This window comes from Calypte anna, chromosome 2, assembly GCF_003957555.1.
Source record: "Calypte anna isolate BGI_N300 chromosome 2, bCalAnn1_v1.p, whole genome shotgun sequence".
Lineage (NCBI taxonomy): Eukaryota > Metazoa > Chordata > Aves > Apodiformes > Trochilidae > Calypte > Calypte anna.
This window is the reverse complement of record NC_044245.1, coordinates 69,571,342-69,597,735: the sequence shown is the minus strand read 5'-3', so window position 1 is coordinate 69,597,735 and position 26,394 is coordinate 69,571,342. Positions and strand designations below refer to the sequence as shown.

Below are 26,394 nucleotides of genomic sequence, written 5' to 3'. Positions count from 1 at the left end.
ACAACCATCAACCAAAGGGGTGACACCTTGGTCCTGTGCTCCTGCTGATCATACCTTGGATGTGGCAGTGGTCTGGCTGTAGGGTCCACTGGGCCAATTGGCTCATCTGACAGCCCTGCCAAAAATGTAGCTTCTTGCCATGGGTTTATCTTGTCCAGCCAACTTGGCATGCAGCCTACAGGCAAGACAGCCCCTACAGTCAGAGGAAGAGGAGGGGTGGCATGCAGTGATGCCACTTCTCATGGCTGCCCACAATGTCTCCTGGTGTAAGGCATAGGGGGAGTCCTCTCCCTCAGCCCAGCCCAAAACACCCTGGTTTTTTGCTTCCAGCTTCAGTCTATAATGTATGGAGAGCTGTTTTGTAAAGCTGCTGTTTAAGTAGGAAAGATGAAGTTTTTGTAACTCAGAAATACAATGGGATTTGACTGGTTTAATGACCAGATTGGTGACACTCTGCATGTCATGCCTTTCTTTTTGTCTGCAATTCCTAACAAACATGAAGCTTCAGAGAATTCCTGAGAGATAATAACTTGTACTATATGGCATGAGAGCATTTAATAGTGAAGCTGAATCACTTTTTTAAAGCGACAAAACTGATAGCATCATTTAGGGCAAGTCTTTTATTATGCAGCCAGTCAAGGTCTGTTCCAAGACTACTGAGATAAACTCATAAAAATAGCTATCTAAATAGCTATAGAGGGGGTTTCTCTACCTTTATTACTCTAAAATTCCCATTCTTAGTAGAGGTTAATACTCTATTTATGTTATAGTGCCTTTAGCTCTTTTGTAATGTTACTATGCTAAGAGGTAACCTGCCTTCTAAAAATATGGGTTTTATGGTTTAGACCAGAAATTAAGGAGAGAAAGGTCTCCATTATTAGTATATACCTTCCAGCCAAGTTAATTTTCCATAAATTATGTAGTTAAATTAGTCTCCATCAGTAGCCTTCTCTAGTTATTGCCAGAATAAGAGTGTTTGGGGTCTTACCACGAGAGGGCGTGTAAGGTTTTTCAATATTTTGCCATTTTGACTCCTGTTCACTAAACAATGAGTGTGATTCAAATAAATAATGGGTATTGACTTGCAAAATATGTTATTACTTTAAGTAATATCAGTGCATGTTGTAGGTAAGCGTGGTTGACAGTATCTAAGAGTTGGCAATGAAATAGGCTTTAGACAACAGATTGACATAGAAATACATCTGCCTCCTGCTACTTCTCTATAGCCTGTTCCTCCTGATTCGAATTTGGGTTTCCAAAGGTATATTCCTAAGTGAAAGCCCTTTAACCTTTGAGGGGAATGTTTTAGTACAAACTCTTCATTCAGGAGAAAATTTGGCAACTTTTTCTTAGCTGCCTGTTTTTTGATATAGACACTTGCAAACTCTGGCCTTTATATTCTGCTATGCTGTTGCAGAGCTGAAAAAGCCCACTCGTTTTGCAGTGCAGCTCTTCGGAAAGCTGCTTTTATTTCTCCTTAAGGCTATGAAGTAACACAATATCCTAAAATGCTACAGACTGGGCTAAATCCCGTTGTCGCCAGTACAGACTCCCTAGCTTCCACGGGAGCTTTGTCTGTATAGGGAGTTCAAGATCAGGCCTTATAAAAATACAAGGGTAAAGTTCAATGCTTGGAGATCTTATTATGGGTGGAAAAGAGAGGAAATGAAAAAAAAAAAACCCAAAACCAAACAACCCAACAAAACAAAACCTAAACAAAACAAAAACCACAATAAAACCCATGGAAATGTAAGTCATGTGGAAACATTTCAAGGTTAGGATTTCCATGGCTTCTTTCTGTGGGGAAGGCCTTACTGCTGTATATATATGACAGCCAATGCATATATGGTATCAATATCAAGCTGAGCTTATTTCGTGTCTCCCTTCTAGCCTAGTTGAGGAACATTCCTCCCAGCTTGTAAGACAGACCATTTCTGATGATTTGGTAAAGCTCTTGGTATTGGGAATGAAGATGGACATAGGGTTACAGTAAAACTTGAAGACAAGGCAAAAGTGTGGCATAACATATGGTTCAAAAGAGAAATGGTAACAAAAAATGTGCAGCATGCAGTACTTTTTTGTCCGAGATTATTACAACAATAACATGAACCCAACCTAATGGTGTCTGCACTATATATTACAAGTAGCTCTTTATGATCGTTCCCCCTCCCCTTCTCAAACATCCTGATTAGGCTTATTTCCGAAGCTTGTTTGAACAGCCTGTCACTATTTGTTTAAGTTTCAAACCTGTTTTAAATAAACACATGTCCATTTTATGTACTAAAACAAGGAGGGAAGGGGAGGAGGGAAGTATGAACTGTTTCTGCAAACTATTTTAGCACAAAGAGAACCTTAAACAGAATCTCAACTGTTTCATAAGGTTTGTCTCCTTCTGTAAACCCATGTATTTGTCACTGGATTTTTGTCGCCTGAACCGGTCTGTTTAAAATAAAAGAATCTCTGCTAAAACAAGTAAGATTAGGAAAATTGCTTGAAACACTTGATGTCCTCTGAAAAGCACTCTTTATAATGAAAGCAAGGGTCCCCTTGGCAAACAGACTGCGGCAAGTTCTGGCTTGGTCAGCCTTTCTGGAAGTCTTACACAATTGGAAAGAAAATGGTTGCAGGCCTTATTTTTAAGACCTACCTATTCAAAATTTAATGGAAAGTTATATCCTGGATGTAAAATTATATCAGGGCAGTTAAAATTATATGGCAAAGAACTCTTCATTCAGCTCTGTGAGTTTAAAAAAAAGTAATTTCTTAAGAAGCTTTTATGAAGTCAAATCAGTCCATTGCTGGTTTACTATGCAACTTTATGTTGACTGTTTCTGTGAAGCAAGAAAGGTCACAGTGGGGAAGGGAAAGATGCTCTGCCTAAGCTCCTCTAAGCACTAAAGTACCAGGATAAACTGCCTCACCTACCTGGGCATGATAGGCAGGCCAGGAAGATTTCCCCGAGGGCATCTCCTGCTTGTTGAACTGCAAGAGGACATAGTGTGTTCCTGGCTGGAGTTCCTGGGATTTTGCAGGGAGCCCAGGACAAAAGCATAGTTTGTCACCCTTGGAGGATTAGGAGGCGTAATAGTGCACTGAGTCAGGGCAATCTCAAAACAAAGCAACCAGATCACACCACCCTGTTCTTCGTCTGGCCCAAATTCGGCAGCTCTGATCCAAGAAACAAATGTCATCTTTAATTACACAAGCATTCCTTGCTTGTCCATTGAGCCGGCATTTGTTGAGGCCTTTTGCAACTCAGCCTTGAACCCCTATATGAGAGGCAAGGCACAGCTTCTCATCTGCAGAGTGTACTTCCCATAGGCCGAATCTGGATTCGATACCTCCTTACTGAAAATAGGGAGGGAGAAAGCAGTTCCAGCCCGACGTTTCTGACTGAAGGGAGCGGTAAGGAGAGCAAACACGAGGAAGCAAAAGCTTCCTTTTTCTACCTGAATCAAACAGCTGGTGAGGAAGTGACTTTATTTCCCTCGTTATCATCGGGCTGACAGGATATCCTCTTGAGCCACATTGTACTGAATGAAGAGCCAGTGAGACTTCCATTTGACTGAACGGGAATTGCCTCGCAGCTATTTTATGCTGCCCTCTTTGTGACTCCAAAACAAACAAACAAACAAACAAACACAAACACTAGCTTCCAGCTTTTGAAGAAAGCTGCCCAAGCCTGAATAAGGTGTCTCTGTCACCCAGTGGAGGGCAGAAGAGGGAATGGCATAAGCTGGTTGCCAAAGTTCATTACCTAAATGACTTTTCCCTCACACTGCCTCCATACAAATGGCATAAATTCTCATAAATGCTTTTGTTCCTGAATGGTAACTCATTTTAGAAGGAGTCTGCAGAGGGAGGGAGGGAGTGGAGAGAACTGGTTAAGTCATCCCATGTTTTCTGTGCAGTGAAACCTCATTAAAATGTCATCTTGAAGCTAATGAGAAAAGTTCTCGGAACACAAAAAATAGACAAATCTGTAGCTGCTCTTTTTTGCAAAGAGTTTATGGGTCTTTCATGCAAGCCTAAGTCGTACGCCCATGCAATACATAAGGACAGCTCAAACCTTGGCTGCACTGTGTCAAGGTGTGGTGTTTCATGAGGCTGCTATCTTTAGAGAGGCTGCTATCTTTTTATGCCTGGGAGTGCCAACATGCGGGCAGTCCATCCAGGTGCACACTACCGAATTATAGTGGGAAGGAAAAGAAGGTGTCACCTCATAAGCCCTGCTGACCACAGGAAGGGAACCTGCCTAGGGAGTGGCTTCGGCACACGCACCCCGATCAAATCCCCTTTCAGACCCCTTCACCTTTGGGTCTATTGTGAATTCCCTGTTTCCACAATGCCCAGTATAGTTTTACGTCTACAACTGATGTTAGATGCTGGCTTCATAATTCTTTTGTTTCTTTAGTTATATTTGAGGTCTATGACTTTCAACAAAACTTGTTCTCTTCACAGTGGGTTTGTCTAACTTCTTTGTTCCTTGACCTCGCTATCTATTTCTATAGATTCTTGCACCAGTGAGCCTGTGATCTTGGGGGGATGCCTTGCAGGATCTCACTGAAATCTGTGAAGTTATATCAGTGGAAATATTATTTGCATAAGTCTGACTAAACGTGGCACTCAGATGGAGACATCTAAAGAGCGGGGATTCATTGTGGTTAGGTTTGTTCATGAAAACTTATCTGTATGCTTAGAAATATATAAATGTGAGTGATTATAATCACGGGGCCTACTATTCTGCTTGTTCATGCTCACAGAAAGTGATCCTGCTGGCAGGCAGATTTCCTCTGGACCTCTGCAAGATGAAGGACAAACCCAGGCTTTGAGGAATGGTCAAGCCACCTCTTTAAAAGTGGAATTTGTTAAGCATTGATTCAGCTTGCATGGAAATCCACGCCATGTTCAGACTAGGCTGCATTCTTGTTAAACCAAGTCAGCATGAGAAATGTTGCAGTAATTTAGACTTGGCGTCTCTTCTTAATTCAGTTAGACGTGGCTCTGCAGTATGCAAAAGCCCAGACCTGGTGGAGGCTGCCTTGTTTTCTTATTCCTGGAAAGGCCCATACTAAAATGAAGTATTTCTGCCATCACTGTAACAGCTGTAATGCCATCACAGCAGCAAGCTCATGGTATGTAATGGGTGCCACTTCTGAGGGAGCAGTATTGCCATTAATGAGAGAAAGAAGGTGAAGAGGCCTTCTGGACAAAGTCCTCAATGTTCAAACAATATCATCAAAGCTGCTCTACTTCATCTGCCACAACTTTCTTTTCACATCTTTTGTGTGTTGATAATCCCTTTAAAAGTAATTTTCTATTTCTTTGCATCAATATTGAGCAGTCTTAGTTCTGTTTTCCAAAGGTACCCTACTTAGGTAGAGTGCTAGAAGCTGAGTATAACTTGTACCTAGAAAACAAACATGTCCCTACACATATTTTCATGAATCTCAATTGCACCAAGAATCAGCCAGTTTTAGGCCCCCTTTTTCTTCTAATCAAATTTATCAAACCCATTTTAGAGAGTATGCATTTACATGCAACATTAAACTTAGCAAACACTCATTTATGGATCTGTGGATCACTCTGGAGGAGAGAACAAGTGTCACAGAGGTGCTGGGGGGACTCATCTCGTCTCCTAACATCGCTCTTACACCTGCCTTCTCCAAAAAATACCTAGGTGGATTCGGACCCCTGTCAAATCTTCTGAATAATTTTAAAATTAAAATATAGACAAAACAGGTCTGAATGGCAACACAGGCCTGTTTCTGTCAGGCCTAAATTCCCCGTCATGCTTGTAACTTACTTTCAATGTGAGTGCCCTTTCACTGGAAACAGCCTACCTAATTTAAAAGCCCAGATCTGAAGAATCTGGCTGCAAGGGTGTCTGTTGGTGGCAGAAGGAAATGTGAACACATCCCCTGTTCTGTTCCCCTCCTGCTCCAACCACTTGTGTTTGCTGCTGCCAAAGAGTTAAATCACATAACCGCCTGGGAAACGGGAACTGAAAATAGCAGCTTGTAGAAACTCTCCAAGTGCTGTGGCACAGCTTTTGTCACCAAGACCATGGAGGGTTTCATTTAAGTAAGGTCCAGCTGTGCCAGGCTTGAGGCAAAGGTGTTAGCACAGGTAGGGAAGGGAAAGGAAGACAGTGAAGATGCCAGTCTGGTGGGGAGAAGGGCTTGGCTCGGGCTGTCCAGACAATGCTGAGCATGCCTGTGAACGAGAGAAGGGTGAAACCAAACCAGCCTGAGCAGGTTGTCCCGTTGGTTGAAGCACGAGGGACCAGTCATGCATTTTCCTACTTCTGGTTTTAACATCCCTCAGGGAAACATAACTCTGTCCCGTGTTTGTTGTCTCAACACTCAGCTCTGACCCAGATCCCTCTGGCATGACTGACTGCCCTGCTCGGTCTTGAGCAAGAGTAACCCAGAGCAGGAGTGGCAGCTGTGGTGCACCTTGGTGACCCCAGGCAAGAAGCCATGCAGAGCCACCAGCATCTTCTGCAGAAGTGCCACTGGCTCTTCTTCACCTGCCCTGAAGCAGGCTCTTGTTTCTAAATCTTGTGACAATTGACTGATTTACAGCGGGAATGAGACAACACAACTAACGTCATGATAAAGTAACCTCACTATAGATCTGCAATTTAAAGAAAAAGCACAGAAAAAGCACAAGCTGTAGACTTCAATGGACAGTTACACTTCTACCAGCAGCCACCTGGAAAATAGGAATTTGTGCCTGTGTTTTCTTTGGCAGCCTACACCTCATTAGCAGTGCAAACCACTTCTGCTCACCTGTAAAAGCCTTATTCGAGGCAGAGAAGAGGCAGCATTTTTTGGTCACGGCTTTTCCTGGCCATTTCCTAAGTCAGCCCTTCCTTGGGTGCTGTACTCCACTGGGTACTGTCAGTCAGTGTCAGCTGGGGGGGAGGCAGATGTTGTTGCTGTCAGGCAGACAGATGATGGTGAAGCAAGCTGCAGGCCCTCCACTTCCAACATGGTGCATGCAGAAGTGGTTGGCCTCTGGTGGCTTGCTCCATGTTCTCACCATTTCACAGCTAAGTGGTAATGGGAAATTAAAATAAGGGGAATTTCCTGATCTGCATCTGCTTGGAAGAGATTGTTTTTGGTCAGGGTGCCTTCCCTCTATTCCCCCTTCTTGTCCATTCTGTCCTGTTCACCATGTACACAAAAACACAAGAAGACCTGGGAGACAAATGGGGTACAAAGGAGCAGGGAAAGGAATGAGGAGAACCTGCACAGACTGAGGCAAATGGAATTTAGACAAAGCACACTGTCTAAATAGGACAGGTGAAACCTACCTCGGCCCACAGTGATCTGAGTCCTACTTTTAAGCCCAGCTAGCTTAATGAATAACCTTGTCCTGTGGTGGGGATCTCATAGTTTAAGGCTGGCTGGTAACTCTTGAATTTCTGGGTTCATCCAGAAAGTCTTTTGGCAAGTGTTATCAGGTAGGAGCTAATGGGGTCATTCGGAAAAACAAGGAGAGTGTGCAGTTACAGAGTGTTAAGAATACAGTTCACAAATAAACTGAAGAGCTTTGTTTTGTTATTCAAACCAGCTCTGAAATTAATTTGCATACACAGTTGTAATCCATTAACTATTACCATTAGATTCATTCAAATACCACCATGCAAAGCCAAATTATGAAGACTAATAAAATGCAAATCCCCTCTGCCCATCCCCCTCCAAAACCAACACCAAAACAAACAAATGGAATCCTACAGAAGTAGGATCCTTCTCTCATCCAAAAGCAAGTACCCCTGGGATGTTTCAGGCTACCTCCTACCCATATGTATACTTTAATTACTCTGTGAAAAGGAATAATATCTTGCTGACAGAATAAAGAGCACAAATTCTGTGTGTTTCCTTTTAGCAGGAAGCTTTAAAATGGGGAAAAAATGTTAAGAGACTAGTAGCAGGAGAAAAAGACATTCTCTACTTCAGCGGCTTTGCTGGTGTCACTGTTCTAGCCAAATCCCTCGATGAAGACATGTCTTATACCAGTTGGAGTAGTTTGCCAGCATGGTTGAAGCACCCACTCAAACAATGTGAGTTATACTGGCAAAATTACTCCTCTACTTGGTGTAAGTCTGCGTAAGTCTACATAGTGGGGAAGGGAACCATGCCAAATAGCTATCTTTGTAGGCTAGGGATGTGATTTTTTCCCCATGAGATAGTTACGCTGGCCAGACTTTGTCGTGTAGACCCTAGGAACTTTTATTTGCAAAATAAGACTGTAATTTATTTTAACCAGATGTTCAGCACTGATTTGTGTCTGTCTGCTCACAGTGCACTCCAAGTAATTTTTACAGTGAAAGACACAATCTTACCTTGGACACCGGGTAAGATTTTAAAAACATAATGCTGAAACTTTAAAGATGTGGTGGGCTTATCTTTGCTTTTGGAGGTGATGTGCAGTTCCCAGCAAAGTAAGATGCTGTTTTGAGTATTGAATTTTGCTCCTATCAGTCGGATCCTGTACAAATCCTGTGAGGCAGAAAGTGCGGCTCTACCGCCTATCGGACTTTCACATCAATTGCTGGAGCAAGACGTGCAGTCACTTACAACCTGATGCTTGCTGGGAGATAGGGTGAGAGCTGAGGTGACCTAGGATCTCTCTTTTTCAATAAAGAGCAGGAGGTATGAGTGCCAGGCCTTTGAAACAACAAATCCTTCTTTGTTCTTTTTTCATGCCTGGTGATCCTGAGAGGAGGCAGGGGCTGGTTCTACTACAGGACAATGATAATCAGAGTGGTCACATAGCTGTCACTGGAGCCTGAAGTACCTACCACTATCAACAAGTTACACGTACACATCCTTGGGAACAGCTGAAATACAGCTTAGCCTGCATTCCTATGGCCAGTCATTCAAAACAGAAACTAAAGCATTTGGTTAACTGCTGTTTTGTTTGGTTTGGTTTGGTGTTTTTTTTTTTCGTAAGGCTGCATGTCCTTGCAGATCATTCACAAAAGGCTGAGCATTTATATTTCCTGTTGACATCCTTTGAAAGGGAGAATGCCAATGGAAATTGGATCTTTTAATGAACAGTTTATGTGGACAGCAAGTCAGATGAAAATTCATGAAGGGTTTAAATCTATCATTGTGACCTTGAACTAACAGCATGAGGAAGGACAAGGCCATTAACTTAGGCAGGAAAGATTGGTAATTACTTCAAGTGTTGGTGCTTCCAAGTGCATAGAAACTTCATGCAAAATTTCAGATAAAGGAAAGAATAAAAATAAAATTGTGAATATCAGCCAAGAAAAAATAAATGCATTACCTATGAAATCAGTACTTGAAAGCTTTCCCATTTTCTAAAATAATAAGACCCCACAGGTCGGAAACTGCAGATCAAAATTAATAAAAGGTCTTAAACCTAGCCATTTACTTTTTAAAATAATTCTAAATAATTCAAATCACAGGTGGGTCCACACAGCAGTGTGCAGTTCCATGGGGAGGAAATGAGCACTGACCTTGCCCTGAACAAGCCACCTCAGGAGCAGGTATAGGGGTGCAATCACTTTAGATGCATTAGTACTCCAGGTGGGCTAACTATTGGTGCTGTTAAACCAGTGCAACCACTGTTCAGAAGCAGCTCAAGTATACCTGTGCAGTGCTGTGCTGTAGAGATGCCCTGAGGCACTCCCAGAGAACAAATGATGGATCCTGCTGTGCACGGAGAAGTTTTACGGCACTGCCTTCCCCATGCAACCAGGACGTCTGCAGTGACTCTTATGCCAGCAGCTGCTGCTGAGAGGACAGTCTCTCTTGCCCAGCCACTTCAAAGGAGCCTCAAGAATTTCATTAAAGCAGTAATCTGCAATTAAAGACCTGATCTTCTGTAAGAGTCAGAGGAAGTGATTACATGAGCTGAGGGATTCACATGTGGTAGAAGGAGGGGAACTAGATCTGGAAGCGGGTACAGCAAATATGCCCCATCCCTGGAAGTGTTCAAGGAGAGACTGGGTGGGACTTTCAGTAATCTGGCCAAGTGGGAGGTGTCCCTGCCCATGTAGGGGGGATGGAACTAGATGATCTTTGAGATCCCTTCCAACACAAACCAAGCTATGGTTCTATGATTCTATGAATCATCCAGAGGAATGACCACAAATAACTTCTGTATGTGATGACCTGTGCCCATCTTGATGCTCTTTAATTGGGAGTTCAGCCATTTCTGACAACTCACTTCTTTGCACACAGATCTTCCATCACTGATAGCTGCTGCTTCTACCTCTGTGTGGGAAGGCACAAGGATGTTTTCTATCAGCTCTGCATCAGGAGGGGCTTCCTGACACAGAGGTAATTCTCAGCTGGCAATTTATGGCTGGAATCTAATGTGCAAGTGGCATAACCCACCCAGGAGCTGCCTTCAGAACTTCCTATAATTAACTGTTGCTACAATAAGTTTAGGCAAGCCCAGGAAATCACATGTGAAATTCTGTGTGATTTGCTATCTAGCTTTCTTCTATCTAGGTTCTTATACCACACACATTGCTGTGGTATCTGAGCATCTTGGTGCCTGGATGCAATTCAGCTAAACCCTTTTCAAGCTAGCAGTCTATGCTGCAGTTCTGACACTTCTCCTACTTGCAGCCAACTGTTTTGCTATGAGCAAACTGTGAAGAAGCTTCTTCAAAGGCTCCCTGAATGTACCAGCTTCTCTTGTCTCCCTTTCCCAGATAATGTAGGGTTGGGAAACTTGCCAAGCATCACACTAAACTGAAAGAGACGTTCAAATTGCAGTGAGTACAGGAGCCAAGGGAGCCCAATCTGCCAGAATGTTATTGTAGCGTTCTTGAGAAGCTCACGGCATTAAGACTTCATTTTGTTGTGTGCCTGTCTGTCTGTCTGTCTGACTAGGAGATGCTCCACTGGAGGCCAGAAAGTCACTGCTTTCTCAATACTGAAAGCAAGTGTCTTGACCAGCTACAAACCATTTGTTAACTTTGAGCTTTTGAGACAGTTTTCTTTCTTTTTCTTTTAAGATTGCAGTTTCTGTTGCTTGAAACAGAACTTCTGCTTTCAAGAGGATTTTAGATATACCCTTTTCTGATGACTGTACAATTGAAGCAAGAACATAAGGATTGGCAGTCAAAAAGGTGACGAAAAGAAGCTGTATTATTTCTGGATGTGAAATACTAGAAACAAGTTTGATTGATTTAAGCCCAAGTAAGAGAAAGAGAGAAGTTCAGAACTTATCTACACTTTAACAGTAAAAAAGTTATCCTCCCCCCAAGGAGGAACTCTTTATACTGATATCAAAGTGTATTCTGAGTCATTAACCGAAATATGTTGTTCTGGTGGAAGACAGTTATATCAGCAAGATTTTGTATACATAAGGGTTTGCATCAGTATAATTTATACCCATAAAAAGAAGTCAGATGCATAACCAACATGGGTATTCGGTGCAAACCAGGCATGTGACTTGGGGAAAATTTGCAGGCCTGTGTTTTTGGGCCATGTGTTTGATTTTTACAAATCTGTGCTTTAGAAGTTCCTGTCTGTCTATAGCGAAACCAGCTCAAACAAACAAATAAACAAAAACCCAATCTATAGCAACACAAGAAGCAAGAAACTAAAAGAAAACCAAAGCCCCTTCCTTTTTTTGGCTATTTATTCCTACAGCTTAAGCCAGAGTTGGTAGGGGGAGGGGAAAAAGCTGAACTGAGCCTATGATTGCAGCATTAAGTTGATTTGACTATTCGAAAACTTTAATTTAAATGTACCCCACAGGTTGTCTGGTATTTATTTCCTTATTTACTTCTTAAGCTTATTTAATACTTTGACCTGAAGGAAGAAAACTTTGCACAACCAAAAGGACTAAAGGTTCAGATTAATTAAAAATTAAACAAATCTATTGGTTCATTGAAGCCTCATGTTCTCATTGTCACCAGTGATACACACCAGTATCCTGCAGTAAACTGTTAATATGCTTGAAGTGCAGAAGAAAGACATTTTTAGAATTAGAAAGCTTTTGATTGGAAAAAATACATTGCTCCTTTTTACCTAACACCTTCTTGTCCTATCCACATGGCCTTCCTATGTATGCAACAATCATGAGAGGCTTGGTGAGAATTCTGTCATGCCTGCCTGAGACTGTACATTTGTTTTAGTTTATTTCATCATCTTTTTCCACTCCCAAATCACACTCTTTCAAATTCACCGGGGGGGGGGGAAGAGTAGCATGCTTTGTTTTCACACTCGATTTCTGTCTCGTGTGTTTCTTCAGCTATTACTTGGGTGATTTCTCTTTCTATGGCAATATAACCTTTCATTCATTAAATCTGTTTTTTACTATTCATTTTCATGCACCCCAGTACTATCATGCAGAGTTCCCACAAAGCGTTTGTGCGTGGACAAGTCGTGCCTTTCCTGGCCGCTGTATTGCTTGTTCCTGTCTTTGGAGTTGAAGTTAGCAGAGACAAATACCCGACTGTCATCATGCCAGCTAATCATGCTGGAGCTATGGTCCCAGCAGGTTTTAACTGCAGCTGGCTGCCACAATGCTGAGTGCAGCCTAGGTGGATGTAATTGCCAAGTCACAGTGGGCGTTCTGCCAAGGGGACTCTTCAAGGCTGTGTTGTGACACGGGGGCAGCTTGCACGGGAAGACTCACGCTGCCTTGTACTCAAGGAGACTCCACTAGCGGCTTGGTGGCTCTAATGAACTTAAGTTGAGGTTTATGTTCCTCTGGAAACAAGCAGGGTTGGGTAGGAGTGTTGGAAACCAGGCTTGGTACAAGCACCCATGGCATCTGGATTGCTCTGAAGCCAACAATAAAACCATGTTTGGAAAGCAGGAGTGCCGGGCCACTGTGTAGCTATGGTTCAGCAATGCTCAGTGAATCCTAATATCTGGAAGGTGCAGTGCATCTGTGTGTTTTATCAGGAAGCTGGTAGCTGCTGAGCCATATAAGAAGCTCTCTGAAGGCTTTCAGGCTCCCAGGAGGAGGAGCAGCTCATAAAGCTCTGTTTAATACTTCTCCTCTGGCCAATTTTTAAGGGTAGATTTAAGCAGAGAAAGACGAAGTTGCTCTTTGTTGAATTTCTTAGATACTGAAATATGTACTCATGTCACAGTTTTTAAAAAAAACAAAACAGCATCACCTCAAGGAAATGAAAGGTATGATCCATAAACAGGAGCTGTTATACTGAATTAGCCTCATGGTGCACCTAGATGTTCAGACTCAGTGAGTCAGCCACAATCAGTTTCTTATTAATACCAGACTTAAGATTAGTTATTTTCATTTTGTGTGCTACTTTTCCAAGGTCCTGTCATGTCAAGCGTCAAGAAATCTCTCTTCTAATCTGTGCACCTCCTGATCTATTTGGCCAAGCATAGGGGAGTAAGCAATGACCCTATTACAGTTTTGTGAGCAGTTCTTTTGAGTTCAGCACTGCTCTCTCAGTTGCCTTTTCTTAAGCTAGATATTAGCAACAAAGACCCGCTAATGTCTTTTCTTTCCAGATGTTGTTAAAATGCTTTGGAATTTCTAGTTTAGAATTTATTTATTTATTTGTCTTCAAAGATTCAGTTGCACAGTCCTTCCCACCTTAAGTTCAGCTAAATAATGTTGAAGTTATCCTTCTATCCAGTGGTATCTCCTCTGTCTCTCTGGCCGTCTTTCTTTTCTCAACAGGTAGGGAATGATGTTGTTCCACTACATCTCCCTACTGCCCATTTTTATTGAAAACATCCTCCACAGTAATATACTCTAGTTCTTTTGTATTCCTGTTTGTTACATTTGTCTAAATACTTATGCTTCTTCAACTCCTTTTCCCGATACCTTCCCAGTTTTACTGAATTCCCTGTTATGCATTTACCAAAATTACGACTCTCCAATGGTTGCAATTGGCACCACGTTCTCTGAATTCACAAGATGCTGCCATATATACAGATGTCTTTAATAGACATATCTGACTAATATGTTCCCCAGACCCTCATAACTTCTGGCTTATTTGCACAATCTCCTTCTGTTCTGATCCTCTCCATTTTCAAGGCTCTCCTTTCCCCAGAAGATTTCCTCACTCTCTGCCTAACAAACTAAAACGCCTTCTTGCAGAGTCTTTTCTGGCTACGCTCAGAATTGGAGCAGTTCTCACTGCCTCATCAGGCTTGCATATAAAACCAGGAACAACTGAGTCAAAGCCATTAGCCTTGTCTTGGACCCAGTGTTTTCTATCTAGCCAAATGATGCTAGTTCCCAGACACTCTTTCTTACTTACTGGTAAGAAAAGATCATCCACTGTCTCATTATATCCATTGTTTTGGCTGAAATTAAGAAGCTTGCTGAGTTGATGTTCCTTACTACTGCATTCCTGGTGACAACCAGGGGCAATCATCTTGTCAGTCTCATTCTGACCAGTGGCAAAAGCCACCTTCAGTTGCAGAGAATTGCATTTTTTCTGCCAGAGAAGGGTGATCTGACCCTCCACTCTGCAGCTGAGCTTTTCTATCAGGAGGACAGGGGCTTAAAACAAAGTATTGGCCAGGCTGTGCCCAGGAGCTTCCCCTCCCAGATGACCTCGCAGCTTGTGATCTTCCTCAATTTCTCACAGACATTTGTGGGATTTCAGAACATTTGAAAGAGAAGAAACAGAAGCTTTGTAAGATCAAGGGTTCTTAACAAGAGAGAAGGTATTTTAACCAGTTCCCTAGTCAAAATAAGAGTTACAATATTTTAATCTACTTGCTTAAATTTTAATAAAATGGTGGGCTTTTTCTTGGACAAATGTCAGCCTAAGGGAGTTCTTTGTCATTCTTACCATCATGTATCCCATTTCCTTAAAACTTAAAAAAAAAATAATAAAGACTTTCAAGTTAGATTCATAAAAACATGAGTAGACATCTAAATGAATAGACTGAGTTTCACAGAAAGGACCTCCTGCCTTGGTTGTCTGAAGTTAGGTAGCTGCCAAGTATTGAAAATCCTGGGCCAAGTAATGAGCTACAAAGCTACAGTCTGAATGGTGACAGTTAAGCTCTGGATGCTGTTCCAAAAAAAAAAATTAATATTATGCATTAGTAATCACTGCATTCGTAATAATTTAATTAAAATTGCTGGGATGTAAAAAAAAGTCTTTTCTGGAAACTGTGTTAGAATTTCCCACTATTCTTTTAACAGGGATCAGAGTGGAGTGATGAGACTGTAAGCACAGAAAATCTTTTCAATAGGGAGGGCACTGGAACTACACATAATAGTAAGTAAGCACCCAATTGAACAAAGAGTCCACTGGAGAATGAGTGACAAGGGGAGAGAATATCGGTAGTGAAAGTCAGCACTCCTGGTACTCATCATGCAAGAAACAGAGGGCTTTCAATTACATGAGGAATGACAGGAAATTCACAGCTGGTAAGAGGAAATACTTTTGCATAGGATTCACAATTAGACCATTTTATGATTTAAATTATTAAAATTAGATGATTGGTACAGGACGTTGAGAAGTGAGTGCAGCAAAATTTGAAGAATAATTAAGTATTCCTATAGTAAACAAAAGCTGTTAACAGCTATTCCAAATTAACAGTTATAGTAGTAGTAGTAATAAAAACATTATATAATAATAGTAGCAGTAGTAGTAGTAGTAGTAGTAATAATAATAATAATAATAATAATAATAGAAGCCTTATGCTTGAAGGACTAAACCAGTATGAATTATAGGCATTACTGCAAGGTCTTCACTGGAACTATGCAGGACAGGGGGAGGGATAAGAGAGAGAAGAGATAATTCTAAATCCTCCCTCTTGTGACATTGCTTTGCCTTCAGGAGGTGGTGCTGAGCACAGGTAGAGACTGTGCAGGCTGGATTATAATTTTGGTGAAGAAGGCAATTCTTAACACTTACGTATTAGCTGAGCAGGGAAGTTTTGTGCCCTTCAGTATTTTACAAAGATTTTTTTTCCAAACTTTTTAGTGTTGATCTTACTAGAAAAGACTTTGATTGAGATCCCTAAAATAAAATTTGTATAGAAATTTTTAAAAATTCAGAACATACAACCACTAAGAAAAAAGATGTCTTTTTATCTCAAAAACTAACACTAAAATTTAATATTAAAAAATTATAGGAAATTAAATGTTTGTCATAATAAAATGTTAAGCGAAGATGTTCAAGACAGATTTTTAACATGGACAAGTTCTTTAATCTTATAAGGAGCCTTTTTGTAAAATATATAATGAAAACTAAAAAGTAATCAGAGTAAAAATTTAGTTTTGTCTGTGTGATTAATTCAAGTGAAATGAATAGTAATTAAACATATAATGGCAACAACATAAAGTGAAGAGGCTGTATTTAAAAAAAAAAAAAAAAAGGTAGGCATGTTCCTTATAAACAACCTGCTAAACAATAATAATATAAATAATAAAGCTAAACAGCCTGCTAATAATACTGTATTTAAACCTGTGTCAGGGTATAAAATTATACTGTTCACATATGGCTGCCTTCACTTCTTTGTCCAGCTACAGATGACTGGCAGCTCACTGTGGTGTTGCAGAAGACAACAAAGTCATGTTAAAGTCTGCAAGGCTGTATCAATCTTTGCTGCTTCTCTACTCTCCCTAGAGGACTCCTTGGTTTATTTTTGTTTTTCAACCTGCCTTGAATTTCTTTCATTTCCTCCCCTCCTTAATTATACATCCCTCTATTATGCATCTTGAGACAGAAGTATGTGAATATTTTTAATTATATAAGCCTTTAAAAATTGTATTCACTGAGGAGAACACTACATATATGCCTGCAGAGTGCCATGGGTAACACAGTACTCTCTTTCTCACGGTCAACTGTGCTTCCCAAACTCCCCTCCCCTAGACCCACATACTTTCACTCACCTTTTTTCAGACCACTAACCAACCACTGTCAATCACCCTTCACGACCCATCCCACCACTTTCGGTCTCAGTCATTTGCCCACTGCCATGACTCATTCAGGATGCACCTCACCAAACCATTGCAGACACCCACCCCTTCCTATTCATCTCCCAAACCCTTTCATGCAGTAGGGATATTCAACAGTAGCTCAGCTACAGCTTTCAGTACTCTGGTAAATGCAGAAAATTCAATGCAAGAGAAGGGGGAGATAACCAAATGATACAGGCTCTAGGTTGGAAGTTCTTCAGATTTAGCAGGTACAACCATGGGACTGGGGAGTGCAGGAAACTCATCTGCCTGAAGTACATCTGCGATGCAACAACTACACCCAGAGGCAGGACTCCTTAGATTCAGTCAACACAATGATTGAAAGACAGAGGGGGAGACAGAGAGAGAGAGACAACTCTTCCAGAAGGTGATTCAGAGAAGAAGCAGTCTAATGTGGCTGTCCCCAAGTGGCCCTGTGGAGAAACTTCTCTCCCCTTCTGTTGAGTGTTTAGGCAAGTCCTTGCCTACCTACTGAGCGAGAATGCCTCATTTCATCTCTGTATCTCAGGACACCATCTGTGGATGGTGGCAATGAAGTGCTTGACTGGGGCATGTGGAGGAGTGTTCCTGGAAGGTGAGTGCCACAGCAGCTGTGGAGCACCTTCTACAGGGGGAAATGACGAGGGTCTCTGCGTGTGTGCAGAGCTGGGAAGTCTCCTACAAAGAGCTTGCCAATGCCTCTTCAGATCAAGGATAGACACTCTTCTCTCTGTTACTTCTGCAGAAAGGGTCATGGTATTTCCCTTTGGGAACTGTGTATCACGGCAACTCAGTTTTAGCTGTGTTTATCTTAAGTGGTTTTATATTCCTGCTTTAGTCTGCTGCAGTACAAAAAAGACTGCCATTTGCATTTGCATATCTCCTCAGTTTCTAAGTGAAAGATGATAACAAGAAGAAATTTCTCAACTGCTCTTCAACCTGAACACTGCTTATCTTTTCTTTCAGCCTACTGTTGAATGAAGTCTCATTTCAAGCCTTAGCTTGATTGGAGGCACTATTCAACACAATAGATATGTCTCCATACCTGTCAAGTTAAAGAGTAACTGGAAGGTACTATATTTGGATCTATTATCTTATATAAGTATTATGCATAATCCAAACATACTTTTCTCTGTAAATAAATCTAAAGGCTAAACGCTGGAGATACATGTATATGCATATTTATGCATATAAAAATATCAGTATGTGTGAATGTGTATATAATGCTGAGTGGTTTTAACAACTAAATGAACAGTCAAGACCCATGTAAAGAAATTAAATTTAACATTCTGCTGCTGCCTTCCCAGCTAATGACCATCCTCTGAAACAGTCTGGTTCATTAGTAGAGTCCACCATTGATTGGTTACAGATGCAATATATCCATCTTGGACATTGCAGAGGCTGAGTGCTGGAGTCTGCACTTTCCTTAAGCACCTGTGTCATCCAACAGCCTTGAGGTCAGCAGAAAAAATTTCCCTGTTTTCATTTGACTTTGATTGGATCCCCAAGGTGCTAAGCCAAACCTCCCCACAGTTCAGAGGAAAATCTCCCACCTGTGAAAAGGACCTCAGGGCTAACCTTGCTGTGTTACCAGTAACATGAAGGTAACTGCACAGAGACCAGACAGAGCCTGGAAGAGAACAGTCTGGAGCATGCACTGAGTGTTTCAGCTCTTAGGTTCACTGAAGCCAGAAAGCCTGCTGTTGCACAAGGCCACAGATGTTTCATTACTCTTCCTTGATTCTCCCTATCTTTACAGACATCACAGTGACACTGCGTATAATATGGTTTTATTCAAGCTTTCCGCTTGGGACTGTGACCTGACCCCAGACCACTGAAGAGCCAATGTCATGCCAGCTACCAGATGCCTGTGTGAGATCTTACAGCCCTTGTCCTTCACAAAAACTTCTTAGTCCCATTTATTACCAACTAAATCTCCCTACTGTGAATCAAAGAATGATAGCAGCATTTTCTATGTCCACACATTCCCTAGACTGAAGAAACGTTCAGAATATATTAGGAATGTAAGTACGCTCAGTCCATTCACAACACACAATGACTTCACAATTCAATTAACTAATGTGATTCATATTTCATTAAGACAGAAGCTGTTTGTGACCTTAAATGGACAATTGCATGACAACATTGCAGAATTTTAATTAGATAGGAAAATAACAAAGGCAAATGAAACAGAGGGAAAATGCGCTGCCTGGCAGAATTGTTCTGAAGAACTTAAAAACAAAAGATGCAGTTGTTCTGCTAAGTCCTTCTCCTCCTTCCCTTTACTAATGATGCAGAGAACAAAACATTATTGCCTTTCTTTGCCTCTGATTAACCATTTGTAGAGTAGACTATCTCAGAATTTCTGGAATGCACCTGGTATAGAAACGAAAGACACAGGGAAGAGAACTGCAAGGGTCTGGTTCACCTTTTGTTTGTGGGTATCTAAGTGAAGAGCAGCTCCCCTAAGAAGAACCATTTTAGATCAGTTTTCCAAATTGATTTCAAAGGTCCAAATATTGGGCCCTAAAATCATTTGTGAAGGAAAGTGGTAAACCAGAAACCACAACAGTTATGATTAATAAGAGTAATTGTTTGTATGATACAAAAGACTGATTAGAGAAGGGTTCCAATATTAAGTTGTATTATTTCTTTTTGTTCTACTCTTAAGAAAACAAGAAGAGATTAACAAGGATAGTTATTAAGATCCTGTAATAATTTCATCCTTAATCCAAAGTATTGTCATATATGCTGGCCTCTGTGTGAGAAAAATGGCTTCCCACAGTCAGTAACTCAGTTTCATTATTTAAGTATATATTGCCAAAATTGTCTCTTGTATTAGAAAAACAGAAAAGGACAAGATCCTTTGGGTTTTAGTAGTAGATTTAATGAGACAACAGAAAGATGAAGCTACCAGATCAAAGGTTATGCTCCACAAAAAACATTCCCTTCCCCCTGCCCCTCTCCCAGATTATGACTTCTGTTTCTAAGATAAAATTAGTAAATAAATTTTGTACAAAGCCAGCCAGATTTTGTATTAAAGACAAGGCTCCGTACAGGAAGCAATTGGATGTGTAACAAGATGTGTCTGTTTAATCAGGATATTTGCTGATCTGGGTCAGTACCAGGACGGTTGTTTGTCCCTGGCCAGTGGGTGGCAATGGCAGCAAATGGCAAGGACTGTTTTTGATAAACATGTCCAGATGGGTATGATTTAAATCAGTAAATATATTACTTTGTATAAAGACATATTTTAAAATTAATTTTAAACCCATGTTTACAACTGCCAGTCACCAGATTCTATGTATACACTCTTAAAATAATATTAGAACCAGCAGTATAATCAGTAAAGAAAATGGAAAATAGCTTTGCCTTCTCCACTCCTAACACCTCTGATGTTATTTTCTTTATGGTAATTACACCAAAGACCTGTTGTCTGTATATTATTATTGTTATTGCTATTGTTAGCTCAAAGCTAGCTTTATTAGAACAGATGTAGTTGCTTTACTGGCAGTATTGTCAAATAATTTTTTTGTGTAATTAAAGTATCAAAACAGTACAGCTGCTAAATGAGAGAGAGATCACAAAACGGGAGTTTCCAGAACTCACTGATGCTAGCTTCTCACCCATACATTCCCTTCCTCTCAAGTTTCAAGATGAGATTATTATTTAAAAAGGCTGATTTGTAAAAAAAAAAAAAAAAAGAAAAACGAAAAAAAGAAATCTGCAAATAAACCAACTTGGGGGAATTCCCACATCTGTATCTGACCTCCACAATCAAAATAAAACATCCTCAACCTGATAAAAAATTCTGCTGGTTCTTTTAGTACTTATTCACCCAATCAGGTATCTGACTGGCACATACCATGCTTCAGGAAAGCTGCATGTTATCTGGGGCTGTCCCAGCCTGTGCCAGAGCCCTTGCAGGCCAGAGGGACAGATGACTGCTTGGGAAGAGCAGTGCTGTGAGGACCAGGGTGGTGGCCACCAATAGTCACAGTGGCAGTGTCTCGCCTGTCCCCAGAGCACCACACCAAGTGCCTGTACCACGGAGGAGCCAGGGCCAGAATACTTGTTTGTAATAAGTACTGTTGCGCAGCCAAATTACTCTGTAGGGCTTCCTTTTTATTTTTTTTTTTTTCCCAATAAGTTTTTGGCTTGGCTGATGGTGTTCGGGGAAGGAAATCCATCCCAGCCTCTCTTCAGACTTGCAGGGGCCTCGTTCCCATCTGCTTGCTGGCCTTGGCCTGATCGTGTTACAGACACCGTACTGTGATTATTTTATTTAATTTTTTAGAATTGCCTTTTCTACGCTTAGATTTACAAACTTGATGCTAGATTTTTTTTCTTGCTCTTCCAGTACTGCAAAGCTGGAATCACTCTGCAGTTGTGGTGGGACTGGCTCTGCACTGCCAGTGATGCCACTGAGGGCTTTTAGATAGAAGGAAACAGAGGCTAAAGAGCAGAGAATATGTCTTGCCCTGTATTGTTCTCAGAAACTATTTCTGGCACACAGGAAGGACTTACAAAATCACCATCACACTTATTTTAGCTAATTCCATTAAGTATTCCAGAGGTGTTGTGTCAAACCTCAGAGAACTGATGGCAAATTTTGTTCCCTGATTACAAATAGAAATAGAAGTATGACACACTAGGGGCTGCCTGGAAGTGCTTTCTTGCAAACAGTGTGGAAAACAGCCTTCAGGTGATACACGAGAGTATTAAGGAGAATGGGTCCAAATATTGTATTCTAAAACGAACACTTTGATGGTCATAACAATGTGGTTTAAAAGGCATCACTTTAAAAGGTCGGCTATACCACCCTCTGACTGCACTTTGAAAGCATAGCGGATATATTGAGTCACACATATTGTTCATTGTCATTTGCATTTGGTGAAATCCCTGAATTTTACCCGATTTAGTAAGCAAGCACCGCCTTGGTTTCCCTTGGCAATACTTACCTCTAAACACAGTTACTGTTTGTTGCACTTCAACAACATCTTGTCCCATCCCACACCAGTAAATCTCTCTTCGGTCTTTTGATCAATGTTTGCCTTTTCAAGGCAAATGCCTGTGAGTCACTTGGCATTAACAGAACAAGAGGCACTGGGATACCAGACCCATGCGGGTGTTTTGAGATTCACCTCTGGGATACTTCTGTGCATTTTGTTGTGAACAAAATAATTATCTGTGTCAGTTTGCAGATAGCCACCAGTGCACCACAAGAATCAACTTCATATCTGTGTGGATAAGGAGGGGGCATCATTCTCCAAACACCACGTAGCATCAAGAGGTTACATGTCATGAGAAGGTCCTGCTGAAGCCAAGTACAATTTTTGCATTCTAGACTTTTATTTTAAGTGTCCTTGGAAATTGACCTCATGGCCTTTTGCTTAGTTTTTGTACACCACCTATCACTGGTAGGGGCTGTTTGACTTTCCAATTCTCATGTGAGTGATATTTCCAAGCAGAACAGGGCAGAAGCTGCCCTCACCCTTCCGGGGGCTACACCTGAAGAGTAAGCAAATTCTGTGGGTGTTTGAACTTTTTTTTAATTTTCTATGAGCAATGTACAAATGACTCATTTGTACAGTCTGGAATGTATAGCTGGTAAACGCCAGTGGGGAGCAGTCATTTTTCTAGATTTGTAAATAAAAACAGTCCACACCATGACGACTCTTTGGTACTGTTAGTAATATGAGGTTTTTGGCTCTGGCACAGCAGAGCAGCTCTGGTAGCTACTGCCACTGCCAGCTGGCTGGGGAATCCAATGGTGGTCCAGAAACAAGGATATCAAGGGGAAGTAGAGGGAAGAAACAGGCACTTTCCAGAGGCACTAGTGCTCTGACGGAGCCTTTCAGATCATTTTTGAAAAAAACCCCAAACCAATTCCCTTCACAGAGATGCAAGGCTCTGCAAAGCAACATGAAAACTAATAAAAAGATCACCGAAGGTGAAGGAAGTCTCCAGTTTGATTGTCATCCAACAATGGATGTTTTCATTGAGCTCTGCATGGAGGATAGACAAAATATGCCTCTGTCACACAGAGACTATTTTAAAAGTAGTTGTTCTGATGACTGAAGGAGAATTTAGACTGAAAGGTGTAAAAGCACACATACACTGCACAGAGACTGCTCAGGAGAGAAGTCAACTCAAAGTTCATTTAGAAAACTTAATACTTTTATAGTGCCATGGAAACCATAATGTCAGCTGTAAGGTTTCAATGGCTACTCTCCACCCAAGAAGGTATGCAAGCCATATGCCTTCTCCTTGCACACAATGCACAGAAGATTTCATTTAGACCCCTAACCCAAGCTGCACGATCAATTCAGATGGAAAATTTGCAAACAGGAACCCTCTGACTTGCTCCCTCTCTCCATTAGCCACCAGATGGAGTGCACAGGAGTCCTCCTGGGCAAACGCCAAGTGCCATTTGTGGATTCATCCCATTTCCCTAGTTTTGTTGTTTGCCATGCCCAGCTCTACGGCCCTTGCAGCTGTTTGCCCATGGGCTCCCCAGTGCCCACTGAGGCTGCTGCTCATGCAGCCCCACAGTGCTTTCCTGCTGCCGGGCCAGGCAAAGTTTCTTTGAGATTCAGCACTTCCCTCCAGTGATGCCTGTTCGGAGTTACCGGCTGATAAGTAACAGTGTGTAAAAGTCAATTACATTCATATTCATAGTTGCCTGCTACTTAAAATGTTAACGATGGGGAAACTTGCCCTACAGGAATGAAAATGGGGGCAAACTTTTATTAGCCCCACATGGGCTTTTATCTGTTTTAAATGTTACATTGTCCCAGGGAAAGAAGTGCCATTGTTAACGGGATTGGAGGCAGTCAGCTGCACTTAATTTAAAATTAAAAGGGGAAGAAAAAATAAATGAAAGGGGGGGGAAAAAAGGGTCTGCCTGATGCACTGCAGCATGGCAAGCTATGGTAACTTGCCCCAGAAACTTTATTGAATCCAGCCCTTCAGTACAAAAGAATTCGTTAACCACTTCATGATGTAAAGTCTGCTAAAGACATTACACTCACTGGCCAAAGCCAGGCTGTTCCCATACACTGTAAGTGTTGCCTTCACTGATCAGCACTAAGTCCAGGCTTCCACCCATGAGTCGGTATTATCAAGCCACATGCACAAATGGTGGATCCCTGCTTCTAAGTTGAGCCCACACCACATCCCTGCCCTGGGTAATGCTGCTTAAGTGGGGACTGGCAGGGTTCAGCTCAGGCAAAGGCACAGGCTGGCAATGTTAAGTGCTAAGCTGGTGTTTAAGATCAGCTGGTGCTGGAGGTCTTCGGGGCTGAACTTCTTTCCCTACTCTGCACAAGGATTACCAGTGGTGACAGAGAGCCCTTCTCCTGCCTTCTCCAGCACACCTGTGCTGCATATGCAGTATGTGGATGTCACAGAAATGACTGTTCTGACTGCATGTACCAGGCTGATCCCACATGGCTGGGTACACCTGCCCTTAGGGCAGTGCAGGATTCACTCCATTGAAGTTACTCCAGTGCAAAAACTAGAGGAACCAAGTGTCTTTTGCATGCAAAATACTACTAACTGAATGTAATCCCTCTGTTACTGGAGGAACCTCACCTTTGAAAATGTACTTTTATTGGGCTTCAGAAGGCTGGGGGTAAAAGAAGCAAACATGACCCTGGACACAGCTAATATCTTCCCATCAATTTATGATTGCCATTCACCATCATACACTTTCCAGTTTGCACTTCACTGATGCACATGGTGCTGAAAGAGATGCAGTAGTGGATGTTGATATCATTTATTGACCAAGTAGCCCTAACTACCTGTATCACACTCACTGCCTTCTATTCATCACATCGACCAAATGAACAGAGACACCGGTGGATGTCAAACAGTGGGCCAAAAGAAACAAGAGAAGCCAGGCACAGTGTTACCCAGACTGAACCAGCCCACTGGTACCTTTCATGCAGCCGTATCCATTCAGCTCCCCTGCAATCCCAGTATGAATGAACCAGAGCCATTGCCAAGCAAACAGATAAGAGTCTGGAGGAACTGAGCAGTGTATTTAGATAAGGTGTAACAAGAATACATAGCAACCTGCCTCTTTGTTCATGCTTGGTAAAGAGGACAGGAGAATAAAAATCCCTGTATTGGCTGCTTCAGGCTGGATTCTTCTCTTTGATGCTACGGTTAATCGACACCACCGTAACCATGGAGTCAGCCTAAGTTCAGGATACCATGGTGGCTTTATTAAGAAACTCAAGCACAGAAATACACTTGGAAAGTCCTAGATCTCCTCAGCAAATTGATCCTTTGAACTCAACTCAGCCACCTGCACCTTCACGTATGCTGTTTTTACAGAGAAGATGCTGGGAGTTTTAAAAAACATTCAAAATATATTAGTCATGCTTGAAATGGCCAAATGAAGATAAGATAAGATAAAAGCTGCAAAAAAACCCCAACAGCTTAAATGAACATGAGGTGACATTAAAGAATATGTAAATATTTATATATAATTTTGTAGCAGTACATGATATACTGTACTTTTTTTGTTCACACACCAATTCCAGCAATCACTAATTGGAATTTCTTCAACTTTGAAAAGGACCTTTATGGTACTGAGAAAAGAAAAACTAGGACAGGATCAAATATGAACTAGCTTTTGAGACAAGACCCACTTATGTGACCAAGGCTGTATTCAATTGCCTCTGCTATTTTCTTGCAGGGAAACAGCTGAACAGTTTTAAATAATGGAAGAAAAGAATCTGCATATAGAACAAAATGAAAATGAGACTCTACCTGCAGAGGCTGATGTGCATAAAGTCATCCTCTGGCTTCTGAGTTTATTACAAAGCTAACGAAGCCTTATTTCATCTTCTTCTTCTCTAAGTTATACGTGTGTGTATACACATAGAGATATGGACACATACAGAATAGAAAGAGCAAGACTGTCTGTATAAAACCCCCCCTATCTTTAGCTCATATTTTTTCTGCTGTGTCAAACCAAAATCTAGAGAGGAGTATTTTGAGACCTGGTTAGTTTTCAGGGGATTTTTTCTCCTTATAGATAAAATTAAGACTATGAGCTTAGCTGGGTCTTATGTAAGAGTCTCTTACCCTTTTTGACTATACAATGCTTACGGGGATAAAAACCCCATCAACATTGTGTAGTGTCTGTGTTTGTCCACATGTGGTTGTTGTAAGCACACACTGTACTACTCACCAGAAAAAACCTCAACCAAACTGCACCCTAATACTGAAGTGCAAAGCCTGTGGACAGGTGCCTTCCTCAGCTCGTTTCCTTTAAAAACAATTTCTCCTCTGTTTACTTACATACTTTATTTATAGCCTGCCCCAAACTTTTAACTGTGGTTTTAGCTTCAGTTTTCATCCACAGAGACCAGCAGATTTCAAGTGTTGTTTTGGCCTGAGAGGTGTCCATCGTCCATCCCTAAGGAAGGCTTACTACTTGGCAGCTGGTAATGTCAAACCTTTCGACAC

General features: G+C 41.4%; 1 protein-coding gene across 1 annotated transcript in view; it reads right to left on the bottom strand.

Annotated features, from left to right (window-relative positions):
* BCL2 (BCL2 apoptosis regulator) overlaps positions 1 to 26,394 on the bottom strand; it is a 95,339-nt gene that overhangs the window by 5,164 nt on the left and 63,781 nt on the right.